This window comes from Petaurus breviceps, unplaced genomic scaffold (genome assembly GCF_028583685.1).
Source record: "Petaurus breviceps papuanus isolate PSGF00001 unplaced genomic scaffold, PetGlider_PUasm1.0 178, whole genome shotgun sequence".
In the NCBI taxonomy this organism is placed as follows: domain Eukaryota; kingdom Metazoa; phylum Chordata; class Mammalia; order Diprotodontia; family Petauridae; genus Petaurus; species Petaurus breviceps.
This window is the reverse complement of record NW_027185777.1, coordinates 26,438,125-26,456,958: the sequence shown is the minus strand read 5'-3', so window position 1 is coordinate 26,456,958 and position 18,834 is coordinate 26,438,125. Positions and strand designations below refer to the sequence as shown.

Below are 18,834 nucleotides of genomic sequence, written 5' to 3'. Positions count from 1 at the left end.
AAGGGAGGGCCAAAATTTTTACGCAGATTTTCAGACCATGGCGGGTGCTGCACCCCTAACCCTGGAGATGTAAAAGGGATAAGTGTATATACTTTCATGTGTCTTATGCTGTATGCTGCATGGAAAATAATAGATATTTAATTATGTTTATTGTTGATTGTACTATATATACGTGATATTATTTGCTGGTCTAAAATTGTTGTTTTAAACTGGGGAAAGTATCAAGGGGACATGGCTGAAGAGAGAAGTCTCTAGGATTTATTTCCCATGATATTTTAGACCCAGAAAGCATCTCTTATTTGAAGAAATTGTTAGGACTTTTAATTTCCCAGGAAGGTATATGTCAACAGTCATGTCTGGGTACAGAAGGATGTCATTATAAGGTAAGGTCCCTAATTAGTGGGGAGTTTCCTGAGAGATGAGAGGTATAATGATCAGTATGGCTATTGAACAACCTTTTCATGCTGGAAGATCCCTCTGCCTCTGCAGTCTTTTCCTTGGATTAGTCCTTTATCTCTTTTTTAGCTCTGATCCTGACTCTTCAGACTTCTTTCTCCCCACATTCCATGGAGGCATCAAGTTGAATTGAATTGAATTAGACAGTTCCTCTGGGAACCTCCATTTTGAGGAAAGGCCCAGGTCAGTCATGCTCACTCCTTCTTCTCTGGGCCCAATTATTTAGGGTTCTGGACTATAGGTGTTATGTCTATATATAATTGGTATCTTTATCTACATTATGAATTAATATTTAATTCTATCTATAGTCTAGAGACATACATATACATATAATGCAAATATATATGTATATATGTATACATATGTATTGCTTATTGCCTCTACTCTCCTTCAGTAAAAAAAATAAGTACCAGATACTAAGTCATGTGCAAATGCTGTCACATTCACAGTATAAATATAATATATGCATTACACACATATATGTATGTGTGTTTATGTATATAAAGTCTGTGGCCCCAGACACTGTGGCTCCTTGATTCAATCTTGGGTACTAAAACCCCATCAAGTTTCTGTTTATATTCCAAGTATATATATATATATACTTTCTCTTCTGTTTATACCCTCTATATATTGTAGACCAAATATATAGCTAACATGCAAATCCACAGTATGTAATATCATATATTATAGATTCTTACCAAGTATCCAATATATAAAAACCTTCAATGGGCACTATCTGGTTACATTTGTATGTTATTTTCATTTATTTATTTATTTATTTTTGGTGAGGCAATTGGGGTTAAATGACTTGCCTAAGGTCACACAGCTAGTAAGTATCAAGTGTCTGAGGCTGGATTTGGACTCAGGTCCTCCTGACTCCAGGGCCAGTGCGGTATTCTCTGCACCACCTAGCTACCCCTCATTTGTATGTTTTTAAGGAACAGAGAGCAGTCAAAGAAAGGAATAAAGTTTAAACAAAAGGTTGTTCTAGGCTTAGCACACAAGGAGAGGGTCCTACAATGTAGTATATAATTAACCTAGTTAGTTAGATGTTCAAGATAGGGTATCTAAGAATATACCATTGTTAGGATATAAGTGAGAGAAAGAGAAAAAGGGTTTTATCTTAGGAGGTGACACATGTCACAGCAGACACCTGCAAAGAGGAAGTTAACCAAGAAATATTTCCCTGAACCCATGGTGTCTGTTGTTATTTAAAAAAATATATATTCTTTGCTGATTTTAGGTGAATGTGTATCCAGGGATGGGTTAGACCATGTTATCACCTTGTAAGTTTCAAAAGGTTTGAAAAGCTATCAAAGGTCCAGCCACTGGAACTGGTAGCAGAATCTTCTGATAACTGAAGAGCTAGGTTTTTTGAGGCCTGTAATGATACAGGTAATGATACAAGTGTTCATCCTAGCAATTAATCAATCCAGCATAGGAGGAGAACCATGTCCTGAAAGTAAGTGACTACCTCTTCCATCACCTCTTCCACTTGGCTGTAAACTTCATGGGATCTCCAAAAGGAAGAAAGGGATGCTAAGTGCCAGCAAGTATTCCTCTCTCTAAGGGAGTGAGTGAAACGTTTCATATCAACCACTTTAAGTTTGAACTCATTCTTCCCAGGGGTTGTATAGGAGGAAGAGAAGAGAATAAACATTTATATAGCACTGTGCTAAGCACTTTTTACAACTATTGTTTCACTTGATACTCACAGCAACCTTGCAAGTGGGTTGCTAGTATATTCCCCCATTTTACAGTTGAGAAAACTGAGGTAAACAGGTTAAGGAACTTTCTTACCATCATGTAAGTGTCTGAGATTGGATTTGAACTCAGGTCATACTGATTCCAGGTTCTGCACTCTATCCATTGCACCATTAGCTCCTTCTAACAGGTAGAGAGAAGGTAAAGAGAGTGTGCTTCCTAGTTTAGGGGGATATTTTTGTACTTTTGTCCTTACTAGGGTGACCTGCTCTTTCTCTGGGCTAGGTCTCACCCTAATTTGTCCTAACACTATAAAGTTTGGGTTCCCAGAAAAGTACCACCAACAACTGGCTACAATTCAAACTCTCTTGTGGTACTAAGAGTAACTCTATTGTGCAGGGAATGAGGGATAAATACCCTCTAAGTATTACTTGATAGTGATGTAGTTCATCCGCTTCTATCACTGTGATACCCAGCTACACAAAATAAATCTATCACAATGATGACACCATTAATTCTTCAACATAAAACATTTATTTAATGAAAAGGTAAAGAAAATAATACTTAGTACTTGCAGTTACTCAGTATAAGGTACTTGATGAATAATCAATGCATCAAAATTAACTCATAAACTTGGGTAATATTCTCCCACTATTGCTCACAGTATTCATGGGGAAGAGTAGGCACATAATAACAGAAAATTAGCAGGGAAACACGAGTGAGGACAACCATGTGCTGGGGGCAGTTTGAAACTCGGAACTGCAAGGCCTTGATGTTCTTGATCTTTTAAGGATCATTCTGGCCCACATAAAAATACTTTTGCTAATGATTCTCCTTCTGGTCCTTACCACTGAGCAAATATTCTCCTCATTTACTTTTCAGTTGATGAAACAATGACAAGCTCCTTCAACTCATGATCACCCCTAAAAAAGGCACTGAGAAAGTATCATACAAGCACTATGAAGTCTAAAGACAAATAATTCCCTTTCAGTCAGAGAACTTCAAAGCTTCACACTTGGGATCTTTGGGCAATGCAAACAAAACCCATCAATGCTTTTCTTCACGCAAGATATTGCATTTTCCTATTAGTGTCAGGTCTCTTTTTCTGCCCCCAAGAGATGGAGGGGGAACTAGCTAGCCTTTCAGAGAAGTTTCATCTCTTTCTACCTGTAGATGGCAATAGAGAGCAAGAGCTAAAACTACAGTCAAATTCAGCTCTCCTCCAATCAGATGGCTCCCATTCTTTTCTTCAGTCAGCCTGTAAAGTAGGTTCTAAGACTGTGAGGGACTGTGATGTGTGATGTGTACCTCAAGATAAATTAACCACCAGGACTCTTAATAGCTTTTAAAAAGGGTATAGCAAGGACAGTTACAAGGCATTCTTTCACCCCAACTCCCAACCTGGGGACATACTTTTTCCTTGCATGTTCTCCCTGGAGAGAGTGAGCTCAAACTTTCAACGGGAATGAGGCACAATAACCATAATGATAACTGACACTTATATAGTACTTACTTTGTGCCAGGCAATGTGCAAAGTGCTTTACAATTATTCTCTCATTTGATCCTCACAACAATCCTGGGATATTGGAGCTATTATTACCCTCATTTCCAGATGAAGAAATTGAGACAGGCAGAAATTAAGTGACTTGCCCAGGGTCACACAGATAATCCAAGTGTCATAGGCTAGATCTGAACTTGGGTCTTCCTGATTTCAGGCCCAGTGCTCTATTCACTGTGCCATGCAGTTGCCAAAATAAGTGTGGAGAACATATGGAGTCCCTCCCATCTCCAGAAGTCACTCCTGCTCTGGCAGGTTCTGCTGTTGACTCTGGTTGCCAGTGAGTCCCCTCTAATCGTTCTGATGGACATGTCAATTCATAGGTCACTGGGGGATTCCCATCTCAGGAAATTCATTCACCAGAGATCAGTAAAGAAACAAAAGTCTTATTGTTCTGGGAGGGGTAATAACTAGTAGTCTCTTGTATAGTCATCTCCATTACCAGTCAGCTCAAAGAAATCCTCCTTATTTAAAAGCTGTCAGAAAAGAGAGAGAGATACAGATCTGCAGCAGGCTCAGTTCTGACTCATACTCCCCTGAATCATGCATCCCTCTGGTTTTTCAGCCAATGAGAAGACTCTTAAGTCACCATACAGGACTTGCCACCCTGGTTTGGAAACTAGTTCCCATAAATTCCATATGTCAGATTGGAATCAGGCAAGAAGTATCTATGTATGTTCTATATAATCCATCAGGAAGGGAAAATCCAAACCATGATTTAAAGAAAGGGTCCTTATTGGCTAGTCCTTCAGTTACATAACGCAAATGAGTTATTTATATCTATATAGATATATACCTTAAAACTAGTTCTACTATGTTTTTGACCTGTGATCTGCAAATTTGGCATTTAAAATTAGATGTAAAGAAGTATTTGTCCAGAAATGCTTCCCTGTATCCTACCCAGTCCCTAACTCTCCTGACTACTTTTCCACAGCCTTCCCAGTGACCTTCTCATATTAGAGACCCATTCATTCATGTGGCCTCTTCCTCTTATGGGTTTTCTTGGGATCCTCCATTTGAGGGAGTGCCTACCAATGTCAGCCATGGATTGTCTTCCACCATTAAAATATAAGATCATTGAAGGAAGAGACCATTTTTTTTTTGGCTTGTATTTGTTTCACTGGGGATCTGCACAGCTCCTGATACAGGGTAAACATTAATAAATACTTTATCTAAATAAGATACATTTGGATGAGAAAACTTTACCTTGTTTAAGCACCAAGTTTTTACAAATTGAGGTACACTACAGATTCTGTGTATTTGAGATACACCTGGCCCTGTGGATTAGTTCTGCATGGTAATATTGGAGAAGACTGATTGTGGAACAGAAGCAGAAAGCTAAGAATAAGTCATGATTGGGTCTGTCTCATTATTTCTCTTCCAAGTCAGGAAAGGAATTTGTATGGTTTAGGGTTCTCTAAAGATTTACAAAGAAGGGATTATAAGATTTAGACCCAGAAGGGAATTTAGAGACCTCCAAGTCCAATCCCCTCATTTCACAGATGAAAAAACATGGAGACTGAGAGCTAAGTGACTAGACCAGATTTCCTTATTCCTTTGCTTAAGAGAAATTGTATTTTAAGGGTTAAATGAAGAAGCTACATTGTAGCATGCCTGCCAATAGTATTGGTGACAGGGAAAGAAGTAGTATCTTAAGGCTGTGGGCATCAGGCTATATCTGTATGTATGTAGTTTTATATTTGGGAAAAAGATTATTGACATGATTCTATTATTAAGTATATATGAATACATGTAATTATGTTTAAGTGAGATACATATTAAGTATGAAAATCCATATAAAGTTTTTGAAGATTCCTTTTCAAATTACTTTAAAAACTTAAAAGAAATAGTTGTTCACTAGAAGACTTTATAAAAACTCTCAACAGGTAGAAGTACTGGTGAGAAGTACTCATGAAAAGAGGGCTAGACTTGAGGTCGAGTACCTATGCTTCACAATTGCACTCATTTTGCCAAGTCACTTTCCCTGCTTTAGGCCTCAGTTTTTCATCTGTAAAAAGGGAGGCTTGGATTAGATGATTTCTAAGAAATAATCCTTCCAGATCTGATCAAAGCTTCCAGAACTGATTCTAAAAATAAAGGTAGTCATGCCTCCTGAAAAATGACACTTGGATGTCTTCCCTGTAAGATAATATTTGGGAAGCGCTAAGCCCAGTGGCCGGTAGAGAGGAGGCGCTTAATAAATGCTTCCCCTTCCACGGCGGGTACCAAATCACCCCAAGTTCTGCGAACTGTTTGCCCCTGTTCCAGGGCAGTGAGGATGGGGAGCCCACGCTGCAGGTGTTTTTGGAGGTGAGAGAGAGGGACATCGGCGGGTCCTGGGAGTTTGTGAGTCGGGGGGGGGGCACTATGGAGGAAGTGGAAGCCCCCCTCCACCCGAGTGGGATCGCTGGCTTGGGGTCCTGCTAGGGCGTCGCTAACTTCCGGAACCCTAAAGCCCTGAGTCATGGGAGTGTGGAGTGTGTGGGTGACCCAGGGGCTGGGAGGAGGGCATTGGGAGACCCCCCGCCCCTTTTCCCGTCCAGACACGCGCCGCCCAAGCCTGCTACGGAGTCCTCGTTCCCTCCCGCTCCCTCTGTCTGGTACTGCCAGCTCCTATCTCTGTTTCGTTATTTATTTATTTATTTAGGGCGGCCTTTTGCAATCGAACTAAGTTGCACCCTCGTCGCTCGCCGTACCTCGGATTCTACCATCGCCCAGAGAGCCGGGAGGGAGGTCGGAGTCGGGAGAGACGACGGGGGCGGGGGGGTAAGAGAGGAGGAGGAGGAGGACGAGGACAGCGACCAGCCGACCCAGCCCGCGGCGGGTCCTCCCCTTCTCCCTTCCCCCTTCCCCTCCCCCTCTCCGCGCCGGGGGCATCCTCGGACGGCGGAGACCCGCATCTAGTCCCTGTGCCCGCGCGGGAGGCCTGGTGAGTGGCGGGCGCGCGGGGGGCGCCCCGGCCCCGGCAGGCCCCTGGCCGCCTGCCCCCTCCCCTGGCTCCGGATCCCCCCTGCCCTGGGGGGGCCCTCCTCCCCACCCTCTCTCTCGCGGGCCCGGGGCCGCCGAGGCAGCGCAGTCTGGGCAGCGCTGTGAGGAGGGGGTCGAGCTGACAACCCTGGCTCGGCCTTCCTTGCTCCCTGCCCCTCGCCGGGCCTTTCCATACAGGTAACCCCGCCGAGGGCTAGGCCCCAGCCAAGCCGGCCTTCCCGGGCGGCGGCGGCGGGGTTCGGGGAGGGGGCCCTGGAAACAGCCCAGGCCCAGGCCCCAGGCCTCCCCGGGCCGGCGGCCTGGGCCGCCCCTTACTTGGCCCCATTTCCTCCGGAGGGAGGGAGGGAGGAGGAGGAGGAAGGAGGGGGTGTGGGGTATAAATATAACGCGCATCTGTGTGCATGCGTGTAACATACACATGTGTGTATGGGGGGGTGCTCCGAGGTCGTGTTCTCAATGAGCCCCGCGGCAGGAAACGTTTTCACTTTGTTCCCTCGAGCGCCCCAAGAAGATGGGGCGCTCCTCATCTTCCTCGACATCCAGGGTACAAGGAAATGCACGGCACGGGGGGGGATGCCCCCCATATACCCCCAACACACAACAGATGTCTGTCTGTGCATGCCCTCCCTGCTCAGACTCGCCTCAGTTTGAGGACACCAGAAGTGGGCTTTGCTTCTGCCCTCTGAAAATTTATATTGTCCCGAGGCTGCATTGAATTACTGCTGCCCCCTCCTTTCAAATTTAGGATTCATGTGTGCCTCCGACATACCCAAAACACGCAAAGTCGATTAGTATTTATTAAGAGCCTACTATGTACCAGGCACTGTGCTAAGTGGCAGGGATACCAAAAAGGCAAAATCAGGCCCTCCTATCAGGAAATTCACAGACAACTTGCAAAAACTGTGTACAGACCAGATAGAAACTGGATAAATTGAGGGAAATCGTAGAGCAATGCACTTACATTGAGGAGTATCAGGAACAGGCTTCTTTTAGAAAGTGAGATTTTAGTTGAGACTTGAAGGAGGTCAGGAGAAGATGAGGACGAACAACATTCCAGGCATGATGAATTCTTGAAAAAGCACTGAGTCTGGAGATGGGGTGTCTTATTTGAGGAACAATTAGGAGGCTAGAGTCCATGTATTGTGGAATAAGTGGAGGGGAGAAATAAGCTCGTTATTGTACAAGCACGCCATTGAATATATGCTGGACATTGGAAGACATGTCTTTCTTGATTTATTGGACCTTAGATTTTGTATTTTTTAAACAGAATCTGCTTCGTGAGAAGGGCCTTTTTTTGTTAGGTCTATGTATCACCATAACCTAGGACAACACTTGCCGCCCACAGCAGGTGCTTTATAAATTGTTTGCTGAATTGTATTGAATTAGGTGTCAAATAATAATAATATCCAAATTTTGAAAGATTATACCTTTTACTCCAATTGGAATAAATTTGTCCACTAAAGAATGAAGTATGGGCAAAATATCAATGAATAGACTCTCTTAAGATAGTCACAGTTCTTTGAGGAATACACATTTACAGATGGTCAGTAGAAGCTTGTGAAAAATATTTCTACAGCATGCACACAGTTTTTAAAGATTCTCTTTCTTATTTGTATTTCCACAAGTATGATATAGTCATACATGTCTCTGGCCCTTCTGATACTTTAAAAATTAACTACCAGGCATCCATATACCATTTATTTCCACTCACCATCAGTGAGTGTGACTCTTGTATATCTTTATTTCCATCAATGTCTTTTAGATGCCTACATGGCTACTTAAAAAGCTGCTATATTTACTGATGCTTTTACCCAGTTGTTACAGTGTTCAACCTTTTTTTGTTTGTTTTCTAGCCTCTCTATCTTTTAACAAGTGAGCATACTCTCTATGCTGATTAGATGGAAGGTCAGATGGGCAAAATAACCTTAAACTGTATATGCTTTTGGTTCAAGGTTAAAGTATTTTGACAGGTTAAAAAAATTAAGTGGATTTTGAAATATCTATACCAAGATTAATAAATAGCTTAAATGGTTTTAAAGAAGTTACCTATTTTCTTTCAGGTTATTTGGAAGACATTTTTATTCATTGTTATTTCAGATAATGATTGAATTTGGCATTATTGGCCTCAAGATAGGCCCTCTAAATGTTATAGTAGGCATACTTCTGGCAGTTGTTAGCTCTTGAAAGAAGCAGCAAACATCTGAAATATTTTCAGTAAATTAGCACTGTTGAACAAATGATTACTAGCATTTGAAATGAGTGGTTGGTAGCCTTTTTAACCACAATTAATGATACACATTTCTGTTTAGAAAACTCTAGCTACATTAAAGAAAAAAAAAGTTGGTACTTTAACTTAAATACATAGGTTGTCCTTCAGGGTCAGTTTAATGCTTGAGGTGTTGCTATCTTTCAGAGCTTATCGATTCCTGCTTTTATTACTACTTTAAACTATATTTTGAATTGGAAGTGATCTATTGTAGAATGTTGAACATTATAGATCCCCTTATTAAGTTATAAATTGACATGGAGACTGTAATTATCAACATCTGAAACTTTTTGGGATGATTGTAATTAAACCTTTGGTCATATAACTTGAAGGTGATATTTCTTAAAGTTGCTCTGAAATAGTTTTTGAAGACAGTTCCTTACACAAAGAAAATAGTCCTAAATTTATGATAAAAAGCTGAGGATTAAAAATGATTATCATATCTGATATAGTCGATGGAGTTGTTAGTAGTTGTGTGATGCTTGCAATTTTCTTTTGACTATATTAGGCGATAGGTTTTTTTATAGATCACACCTATTGGGATTGTAATTTATTTATCTGTGATTTAGTTCAACTGCTTGGTTTTTCATCTTAATTAGCTGTTAATTTTTCTTGCTTATATTGACTGGCTACTCTGTACAACTTGTATCCTTTTACAGAAATACTGATCTTTAATAGAAAAAGAATACTCTTTGATCTGTAATTTATCACGTCTTTGGCTACTACAGTGGTTGGAGACCAACATTATTCGGCAAGCTTAGAGTGAGCTTAAAGGGATGGATGACGCTCTGTCTGTCTTACTCTTCTTACTGTTGATGCATTGTAGTTTAATATAAAAGATAATGAGATGCATTTGGAATCGGAGGATCTGGGTTCAAATCCTGTCTCTTCTTTTGGCTTCATTTACCTCATCTGCAAAATGAAAGGGTTTGCCTAGATCAATGGTTCTCCAACTTTTTGTTTTAAATACAAATTTTAAAAATGATTAAGGATTACCTCCCCAAAGACTTGTTTACATGGGTTATTTCTTGATATTGATGAAAGCATCTTAGTAGTATTATTATGAAAATAGTTTTGACCTCATAGATCCCCTGAAAGGGCTCCTAGACCATACTTTAACAGGTTCTTAACCTTTTATGTGTCATGTGGTTTTGTGTCACACTACTGTTTGGTAGTCTGGTGAAGCCTATGGACATCTTCTCACAATAATGGTTTTAATTTCATAAAATAAAATACACAGGATAATAAAGGAAATCAATTATATTGAAATACAGTTATCAAAATATTGAAAAACAAAGTTCAAGGACATAAGATTAATAACAAGTAGTTTAGATTGCCTTTGAGGTCTCTTCTAACTTTAAACTTATGATCCTTTCTTACTGATATTATTCAGTTGTTACATCACTGGTAGATCTTTCTAGTTTATTGCATAATCTTATCATAACCGACAACAATAACAAAAATGTTCTCATTAATTGTAAATGGAATTTTTATTCTACTTACTTCTTCCTTAGATCTTCTTAATTCGCTGAATCAGAAATAAAACATTTACATTTGTAATATCAGTCTCATTTTAGAGAAAGTTATAGGAATGTTGAATTGGGCAGCTAAATAGGAGGAAATCATTTTGTAAATAGATGTGTTAGCTAAACATTAGCATTAAAAAACAAAACAAAACAAAAAATTAGTTCCCCCAAATTTATTTGTTTCATTTTGTAAGAATATGCCTCTGAACTTTGGAGCAAGGAAAACTTGGGTTCAAGACCCATATCTGACACATACTGGACATTTGACCTTGGGTAAGTCACTTAAATTCTCAAGACTGTAGGCAACTCTATAAGACTATATATATATATTTTTTAAAATTTTATTTTATTATTTTTTGTCTCTTAATTTGTTTGTTTACTTTTAGCTTACAAAGATTCAGTTTCACAATCCCTTAAGTTTCAAATTTTCTACCCTCCCTCAACTTCCCTATCCCCCCTTGGTGGCATGCAATCAAGTATAGGATCTGCAAATACTTTCTACATTAGACATTAGTCAGATTGTAAAGAAGGATTGTAACTGATGGAATGAACAATGGGAAAGAGGAAACAAAACCAAGAAAAAGAAAGAGAGCAGGTAGTTTGCTTCAGTATGCATTTGAACTCTGTTCTTTCTAGTTCTTTCTCTGAATGTAGACATCTCCTTCCAGCATGAGTCTTTTGGAGTTGTCTTATAACCTTGCATTGCTGAGAAGAGTCCAGTCTATCAAAGCTGGTCGTCACACAGACGTTGTGTCTGTAATTGTGTACAAATTTCTCCTGGTTCTGCTCTTCTCACTCAGCATCAGCTTGTATAAGTCTCTTCAGATAAATATGAAGTCTGTCTGCTCCTCATTTCTTATGGCACAGTAGTATTCCATTACATTCATATACCACAACTTGTTCAGCCATTCCCCAGTTGATGGGTATCCCCTCAATTTCCAATTCTTTGCCACCACAAAAAGAACTGCAGTAAATATTTTTGTATATAGGGGTCTTCCTCCCACTTCTATGATCTCTTTGGGATACAACCCTAGAAGTGGTATTATTACTGGGTCAAAGGGTATATGCAATTATTTATAGCCCTTTGGGCATAGTTCCAGATTGCTTTCCAGTATGGTTGAATCACTTCACAACTCCACCAACAATGCATTAATGTTGCAATTTTTCCACATCCTCTCCAACATTTGTCATTTTCCTGTTTTGTCGTCTTAGCCAATCTGACTGGTGAGATGTGGCACCTCAGAGTTGTTTTGATTTGCATTTCTCTAATCAATAGTGATTTAGAGCATTTCTTCATGTGCTTATAGATATCTTTAATTTCTTTCTCTGAAAACTGACTGTTCATATCCTTTGACCACTTATCAATTGGGGAATGATTTGTATTCTTATAGATTTGGCTCAGTTCTCTGTATATTTTAGAAATGAGGACTTTATCAGAGACATAGGTTGTAAAAATTCTTTCCCAATTTCCCACCTCCCTCTTAATCTTGGTTACATTGGCTTTGTTTGTACAGAAGCTTTTCAATTTAATGTAATCAAAATTATTCATTTTGCATTTTATAATGCTCTCTAATTCTCATTTAGTCATAAAGTCTTTCCCTCTCCACAAATCTGACAGGTAAACTATTCCTTGTTTTCTGAGATTGCTTACAGTATCAACCTTTATACCTAGATTATGCACCCATTTAGATTTGATTTTGGTATGCAGTGTTAGATAATGGTCTATGCCCAGTTTCTGCCATACTATATTCCAGTTTTCCTAGCAGTTTTTGTCAAATAGTGAGTTCTTATCCCCAAAACTGGGGTCTTTGGGTTTATCAAACAGTAGATTACTGTAGTCATTGACTGCTGAGTCTTGTGTACCCAAGCTATTCCATTGATCCACTACTCTATTCCTCATCCAATACCAAGTAGTTTTGATGACTGCTTCTTTATAATACAGATTAAAATGTGGTATAGCTAGGCTACCTTCCCTAGCATTTCTTTACATTAATTCCCTTGATATTCTGGACCTTTAGTTCTTCCAAATGAATTTTGTTTCTATTTTTTTCTAGCTGTGTAAAGAATTTTTTTGTGGATTGATTGGTATGGCACTAAATATGTAATTTAATTTAGGTAAAATTGTCATTTTTATTAAGACTATACTTTAAATTGCAGAAAAAGTGCTGATTGGTTTTGGTAGAGGGAGTTTCATCATTCATGTCTTTCCTATTTCAGTGAAATTCCAGGTCTAGTCTCTATTCCTAAGAAATGACCGTAAGAATTCAGAGAAATTTGGAAAGATTTGTATGAATTAATTCAGAACAAAACAGGCAGAACTAAGACTGCAATTAAATGATTGCCACAATAATATAAGGGAAAACAAGTCTGAAAAACTTCAAAACTGATCAATTCAGAGATGAATCATGACTTTGAAAAGGGCATTCCTTTAGTTTCTCAGCAGAATGTAGGGTTGATTAGAAGCATGAAATAAGGTATAGATTTTCAGAACTGGTCAAAGCCTTGATTTGTTTTGCTAGACTATTCATTATAGGAGAGGGTTCTATTTGGGAGGGAGAAGAAAGTGGGAAATGACAACAGTTTCAGAAATGGAAAAAGAAAAATAATGTGTATGTCAAAATGACACATGACATTTTCCTATTTTGGTTAGTAGTACCATTTTTAAAAAGCATTTATAGAAAAAGACTTTGCACAGAAATTTTAATAACATTTATAGAAAATATAGTTTCTCCTTATTAGAATATAAGCCCCTTGAGGTCAGGAACTGTCTTTTTGTAATTATGTCTACAAGGATTGGCATATAACAAGTGTTTAATAAGTGCTCCTCCCCCCCTTTTATTCATTCCCTGGGACCTAAATTATAAGCATTTAGGGAGGTATCTTTTACCTGAACTATTAGTGGGGTGTTTTATGTTGTTCATATTCATTGTTATCTTGCATACGAATACTAAAAAACCTCACTGAATCTGTGATTTTGCATATATGGGTATCTAGGGACAAATACCAACCCATCCGTCTATACCTTCTAATCCTATATGTTTCTTATCTATATTCTCACATACATCTTCTAAACAGCTTTATTTACACAGTGCACTAGAGGCCTTTACATATTTTAGCATTTTTTCACCACTAGTGTAGAAGCAAGGGTTTTCTGTAAGCAGACCACATCTTTCCAGTCACACTCTTGACTGAAAAGTTTAGCAAATGGTACTGCTGCCTTTATTTATAGAAGAAAGCTTTGTAAGGGTAGATATAAGCCTGAGGCCTCCCTGGAATATTACTCCTTTTTTACTTTTCTAAAAGTAAGTGATAAGATACCCTGGCAAGGTGAAATCATTTAACAGGAGAGAACTGCCTTGATTGTTCACAAGATATATGGGTCCACTGGGGTGCTGAAAGTTCACTGAGCTTAATTGAGAGATTTGATTTTACCCTCCAGGACCTTTATAAAACCATTAGGCTAGTTGGAATCAAAAAGTTGATTGCCTGGCTGTGTTAAGGAGAGTTCTAGCTAAACTCCTGAGAAGGAATCACTTGTGGGGAGGAAAGAAAATGTCCTAATTTCTTTCACCCTCCCTCATATCCTTTGTTTAGAGGAAGACCTTGTGATGTTTAAAGGGTCTGAAGGATTTTGGACTTCCCATCAGTATCCTAGTAAGGTCCCTGGAATAGTTGGTGGGTGTTAAGGCCTGCATCAGGAGCCAAAGAGAAAATGGACATAGATTCAAGGATCTACAAAGAGCCCAGCAGAAAAAACTACCCCATGCTTAAGGGTGTTATCCTGAAGATTTCCAGCAAAAGAATTCCTGCAGTTGTGTTACCCCTTTGTCATATGTGTTCTCTAAATTTGAGCCCACTTTTTCTTGGATTCTAGGTACTGGTGGGAGAGTAGGTTATTACTTTTGAAGGTTTATTTTTACCAGCTATTCCTATGGTAACACCTTAGTAAATTACCACTTTCTAAAAGTTAGTTGTGTAGCTGGTGGCACAGTGGGATAGATTGTCAGGCCTGAAGTCAGGAAGACTCAAATCTCTGAGTTCAAATCTGGTCTCAGACACTTTCTAGGTGTGTGATCTTGGACAAGTCACTTACCCCTGTTTGCCTCAGTTTCCTCATCTGTAAAATAAGGTGAACAAGGAAATGGGAAACAACTTCAGTATCTTTGCCAAGAAAACGCCAAATAGAGTCCCATTGAGTTGGCCAGGACTGAAATGATTCAACAATAAAACTATTTAAATCAGACTAACTGATTTAACTAATAATCATTATAGGAAGCCTTGTGAGCTTTTGATTTAGAAAGATAAGCCCCCACCTCCCAGGGGTAACCCTAGAACCTTGAGGGGATGTGGTATCCATACTCTGGTGATCCAGTTCTTTTTTGTGAGTTGGGATGGCAACTCTAGAGCTCTTCATTTGGCCCAGGTTTCCACAATCTCCTGTCACTGTGCTCCCAGTGGTTCCTTCTTTTGAACTTTGAAGCTCACAAAGTCACAACCTGGTCAGTTATGAATCCAGGACTCCTTCATTTATAACAGGAAATAATAGACACTAATTACATAAGCAATAGCAGTGCCACATGCTTATGACTTCATGCTGTGAGGAGAATAGGATCCCGTGATGCTCTATGTGGAAACTTTGCCTCCATACTTGAACATAGCCTAGCAGAAAACTGATCACAGTTGAGTTAATGTAATCCTGTATGTATGCTCAATTCCAGTTCAGAAGCCAATTGAAAAGACTTTCATTGCATGGCAAGTTGGCCCCAAACAATCATGGCATACCTGCCCTTGTTCTGAATTCCACATGAGGGTTTGCATCTCACCTAGCACCCTAAGTGTGCTTGTAAAAGCTGGGCTTTCACTGGCCACTTTCCTGTTATATGTAGGTTAGACTGGAGGCAAACAGACTAGGGAATTTGTCATGAGGACTTAGTAGGAACTTGGACTAACGATAAGAATGAATAGAGGCTGGGTAAAGTCTGCTAGTTGCTCTGCTTGGTTTCCATTTATGGAAAATTATACTTTCCCTCAGGTTAAGCTTATTACCCAAAATCTCATCATCATGGAGAATGCTTCAGTTTTGATGTTCAGCACCTCATTACCTCAGTTGCCTCTCCCCTCTGTTTGGAGGATGGGGCAAAGTACTCTTTTCAAAGCCTGTCTTTATTGTGGTCTCAGAATTAGCTTCTCTTTTTCTTAGCTGCTTTGCTTGGTTTTGATTCCACAAACTTACTGCTCTGGGGCTGGGTATCCTCTGGCTACCCTTTCCCTTCCCTTGTTTTTCTGTATTGCCTTCCCCCAGTAGATTGTAAACTCCTTGAGGGCAAGTTCTGTCTTATTTAAAAAAAAAATTGTAGCCCTGGGATTTACTGCTGTGCCTTAATGTTTATTGACTAAGAATATAAAAGCATTTACTAAGTGCTTGGGATACCCAGGAGACCTCACTTAGGGGAGTGGTGGCATAAAAGTGTGTTTTGGATTAGAAAGTTTTAAGAGTGTTCTGTGATTCAGTAGAGCAATAAACATGCCCTTTCTAGAAGTTGACATGCCATTTCTAGAAGTAGTAGTTGTATTTATTTGACTATAGCTTGCAGTGCAAGAAATGAAAAGGTAAATCCTTTAAAAGAGCACAATCTGGTTTGGGGACTGCTGCAGATAGTGGTGAGGTCTCACCAATCCAGATAGTTGTTGGGACTTTCAAAGTTCTAGGAATAGGGGCTCTCAACTTGAGATCTGTGAACTTTTAAAAAAAATTTTTTTAATAACAGTGTTTCAATATAATTGTTTTCCTTTGTAATGCTATGCATTTTGTGTATTTTAAAACATTGTGAGAAGGAATCCTATGGGCTTCATCAGATAGTCAAAGTGTGGTGTATGATCAAAAAAAGGTTAAGAATCCCTGCTCCTAGAGCATAGGTCCCTGGAGTTCTGGGAGAAGCAAGCAGCTCTGATTGCAAGTCAGAAAATGAAGAGTAATGAGCAGTTCTAGGAATGTTGAAGATAGCATAACTATAAAATCTGTCTATTGGGAAAGGTAAAGTTGTATACAATGTAACACCATATTTGTATAATGCTTTAAGATTTCCAAAGCCCAATAAATACATTATCTAATTTGAGATAGCAACTCATTGAATGAATGAAAAGCAATTGAAAGATTATTACCAGCTTCTAAACCATGAAGGTACTTTCTCATTAATATTAATGAACAATTAAAAGAAAGCATCTATTACCACCAGGGAAACAAATACAGCTAGGTTTTGATTAGTACTAATAATAGACTTCTTGAAGTAGTTGCATATATTTGAAATTGCACTGTATATTTCCATTGGGCTCCATTTTACATGATTATAACTTAAGTGAGTACAAATTGAAATATATAGGACCTTTCATGGGATTTATTATTTACGCTAATCTTTACACTAGCTTTAAAAGCAAAAACAGTCTGTCTTCAAGAATCTTATATTCTAATGGCAGAGACAATACAGATAAGGGGATGGTGATGCCATTTCATCTGGATAATTAACTGGGGCCATATAGGGCTAGTTTGCAACACACATGCTTTACAGGAGCAGTGGAACTATTGATTTGATCATGATTCCAGAACTGGAAGGGTGGGGGTACTAGTCAAGACAGCTCTTGAAAAGATAGTCTAAGGAGTTAGGAATGAAGTGAAGCCTGGCTATGGGACTCTCTGAAAGATGGCTCCAGTTGCGGCTATACTAGGGGTGGGGAACCTGCAGCCTTGAGGCCGAATGTGGCCCTCTAGGTCCTCAAGTGCGGCCCTTTGACTGAATCCAAACTTCATGGAACAAATCCCCTCAATGAAAAGGTTCCTTTTGTAAAACTTGAACTCAGTTAAAAGGCTGCACCCAAGGACATAGAAGGCCACATGTGGCCTTAAAGCCTCAGTTTCCCCACCCCTGCAGTACAGTGGAGCCTGAGGACAAGAGTTCCAGAGATGAAAGGGTTAAACCCTATTATCCACATTTTACAGATAATAAAACTAAGCTTCAGCAAACTTAGAAAATTGAATCATGGTTCAGAGAAGTATTAAGTGTTAGAAGCAGTATTTGAAACTAGGGCTTCTTGATTTTAAATGCATCATTTTATTTATATATAATATAACCTAAGTCCTAGGGCCTAGATTTTTAAAAAATGACAAAACAATTCAGGTTTTCTGATTTTTCATTCCTACTTGAGAAGTACAGACCAGTAAATTTCAATGAGCATTCAATAAACACATACTGTGTTTAAAGGACTGTCCTAAGGCACTGTAGATACAAACAAGAAAAAAACTTTAATTTAGGTCTTCAAGGAATTTACAGTCAATTTGAGGAGGGTATCAGATATACAAAATAACTGTGATATGTAGAATGTGATCAAGGGCAGAGGGTAGCTCCATAGATTGTAAAGAAATTTTGAAGAGGAAAACATTCCTTTGAATGTGGAAGATTGGGGAAAATTTCATGAAGGAGTTAGTGCCTGAACTGACACTGAAAGGAAAAAAATTTCAGCAGGTAGAGATTCTCTAGAAATCGATTCTAGTCTTGTAGGAAAGCCTACCTAGATATCAGATAATAACTAGCGGAGTCAGTATGGAAAGCTAAATTGGAATCATATGGTAGAGGGCTTTAAATGCCAGACTAGTTCACAGTTGTTTTTTAATTGTGTCCAGTTCTTCATGACCCCATTTGGGGTTTTCTTAGCCAAGATCTTGGAGTGGTTTGCCATTACCTTCTCCAGCTCATTTTATGGATGAGGAAACTGAGACACACTGGGTTAAGTGACTTGCCCAGGGTCACATAACTAATGTCTGAGGCCAGATTTGAACTCAGAGAGATGAGTCTTCCTGACTCCAGGCCCACCTACCTGCCCTAAATGCCAGGCTATGGAGACTAAATTTTATGCTTTAGGCAGTGTAGAGTCATTTGAGGTTTTGAGCAGGGAAGTGACATACTAGACCTATGAGATTTTTTTTAGCAGTTTCATAAAAGATGAGATTGGAAAGTACAGAGACTAAAGGCAAAGAAATCAGAATATTCATGGAATCTGAGTTGAAAGGGACCATGTAGGTCTTCCATTCCAAACCACCCCTAAATAGGGAACCTCTCTGCTATATGGTAAGTTGTCCCACACCTGTTTCTGGAAACCTCCACTGTGTCATAATGTACTACGTTCAGAGACTCTCCATTTTTAGGAAGTTCTAATTGAGAAGTTTTTCTTTATTTTGAGCTTTTCTAGAACTTCTGCCCTTTGCTCCTGGTTGTTTATAGGCCAAATAAAGGTCTCACCCATTCATATTTTCTTCAAGTACATTGTTATATCTCTTCCTTGTC

The 18,834-nt window shown here is 39.2% G+C and overlaps 1 protein-coding gene across 3 annotated transcripts in view; it reads left to right on the top strand.

Moving 5' to 3' along the window:
• Positions 1–6,006: 6,006 nt before the first annotated feature.
• CUL2 (cullin 2) overlaps positions 6,007–18,834 on the top strand; it is a 120,092-nt gene continuing 107,264 nt past the window's right edge. Inside the window, exon 1 of one of the 3 annotated variants that reach the window (XM_069086497.1) lies at positions 6,007–6,028. The gene's annotated coding sequence lies outside the window, so the exon portion shown is untranslated. Of the gene's footprint in view, positions 6,029–6,380; positions 6,648–6,765; positions 6,884–18,834 lie in introns of those variants that run through there. The other 2 variants (XM_069086495.1, XM_069086496.1) reach the window with 2 other exon arrangements.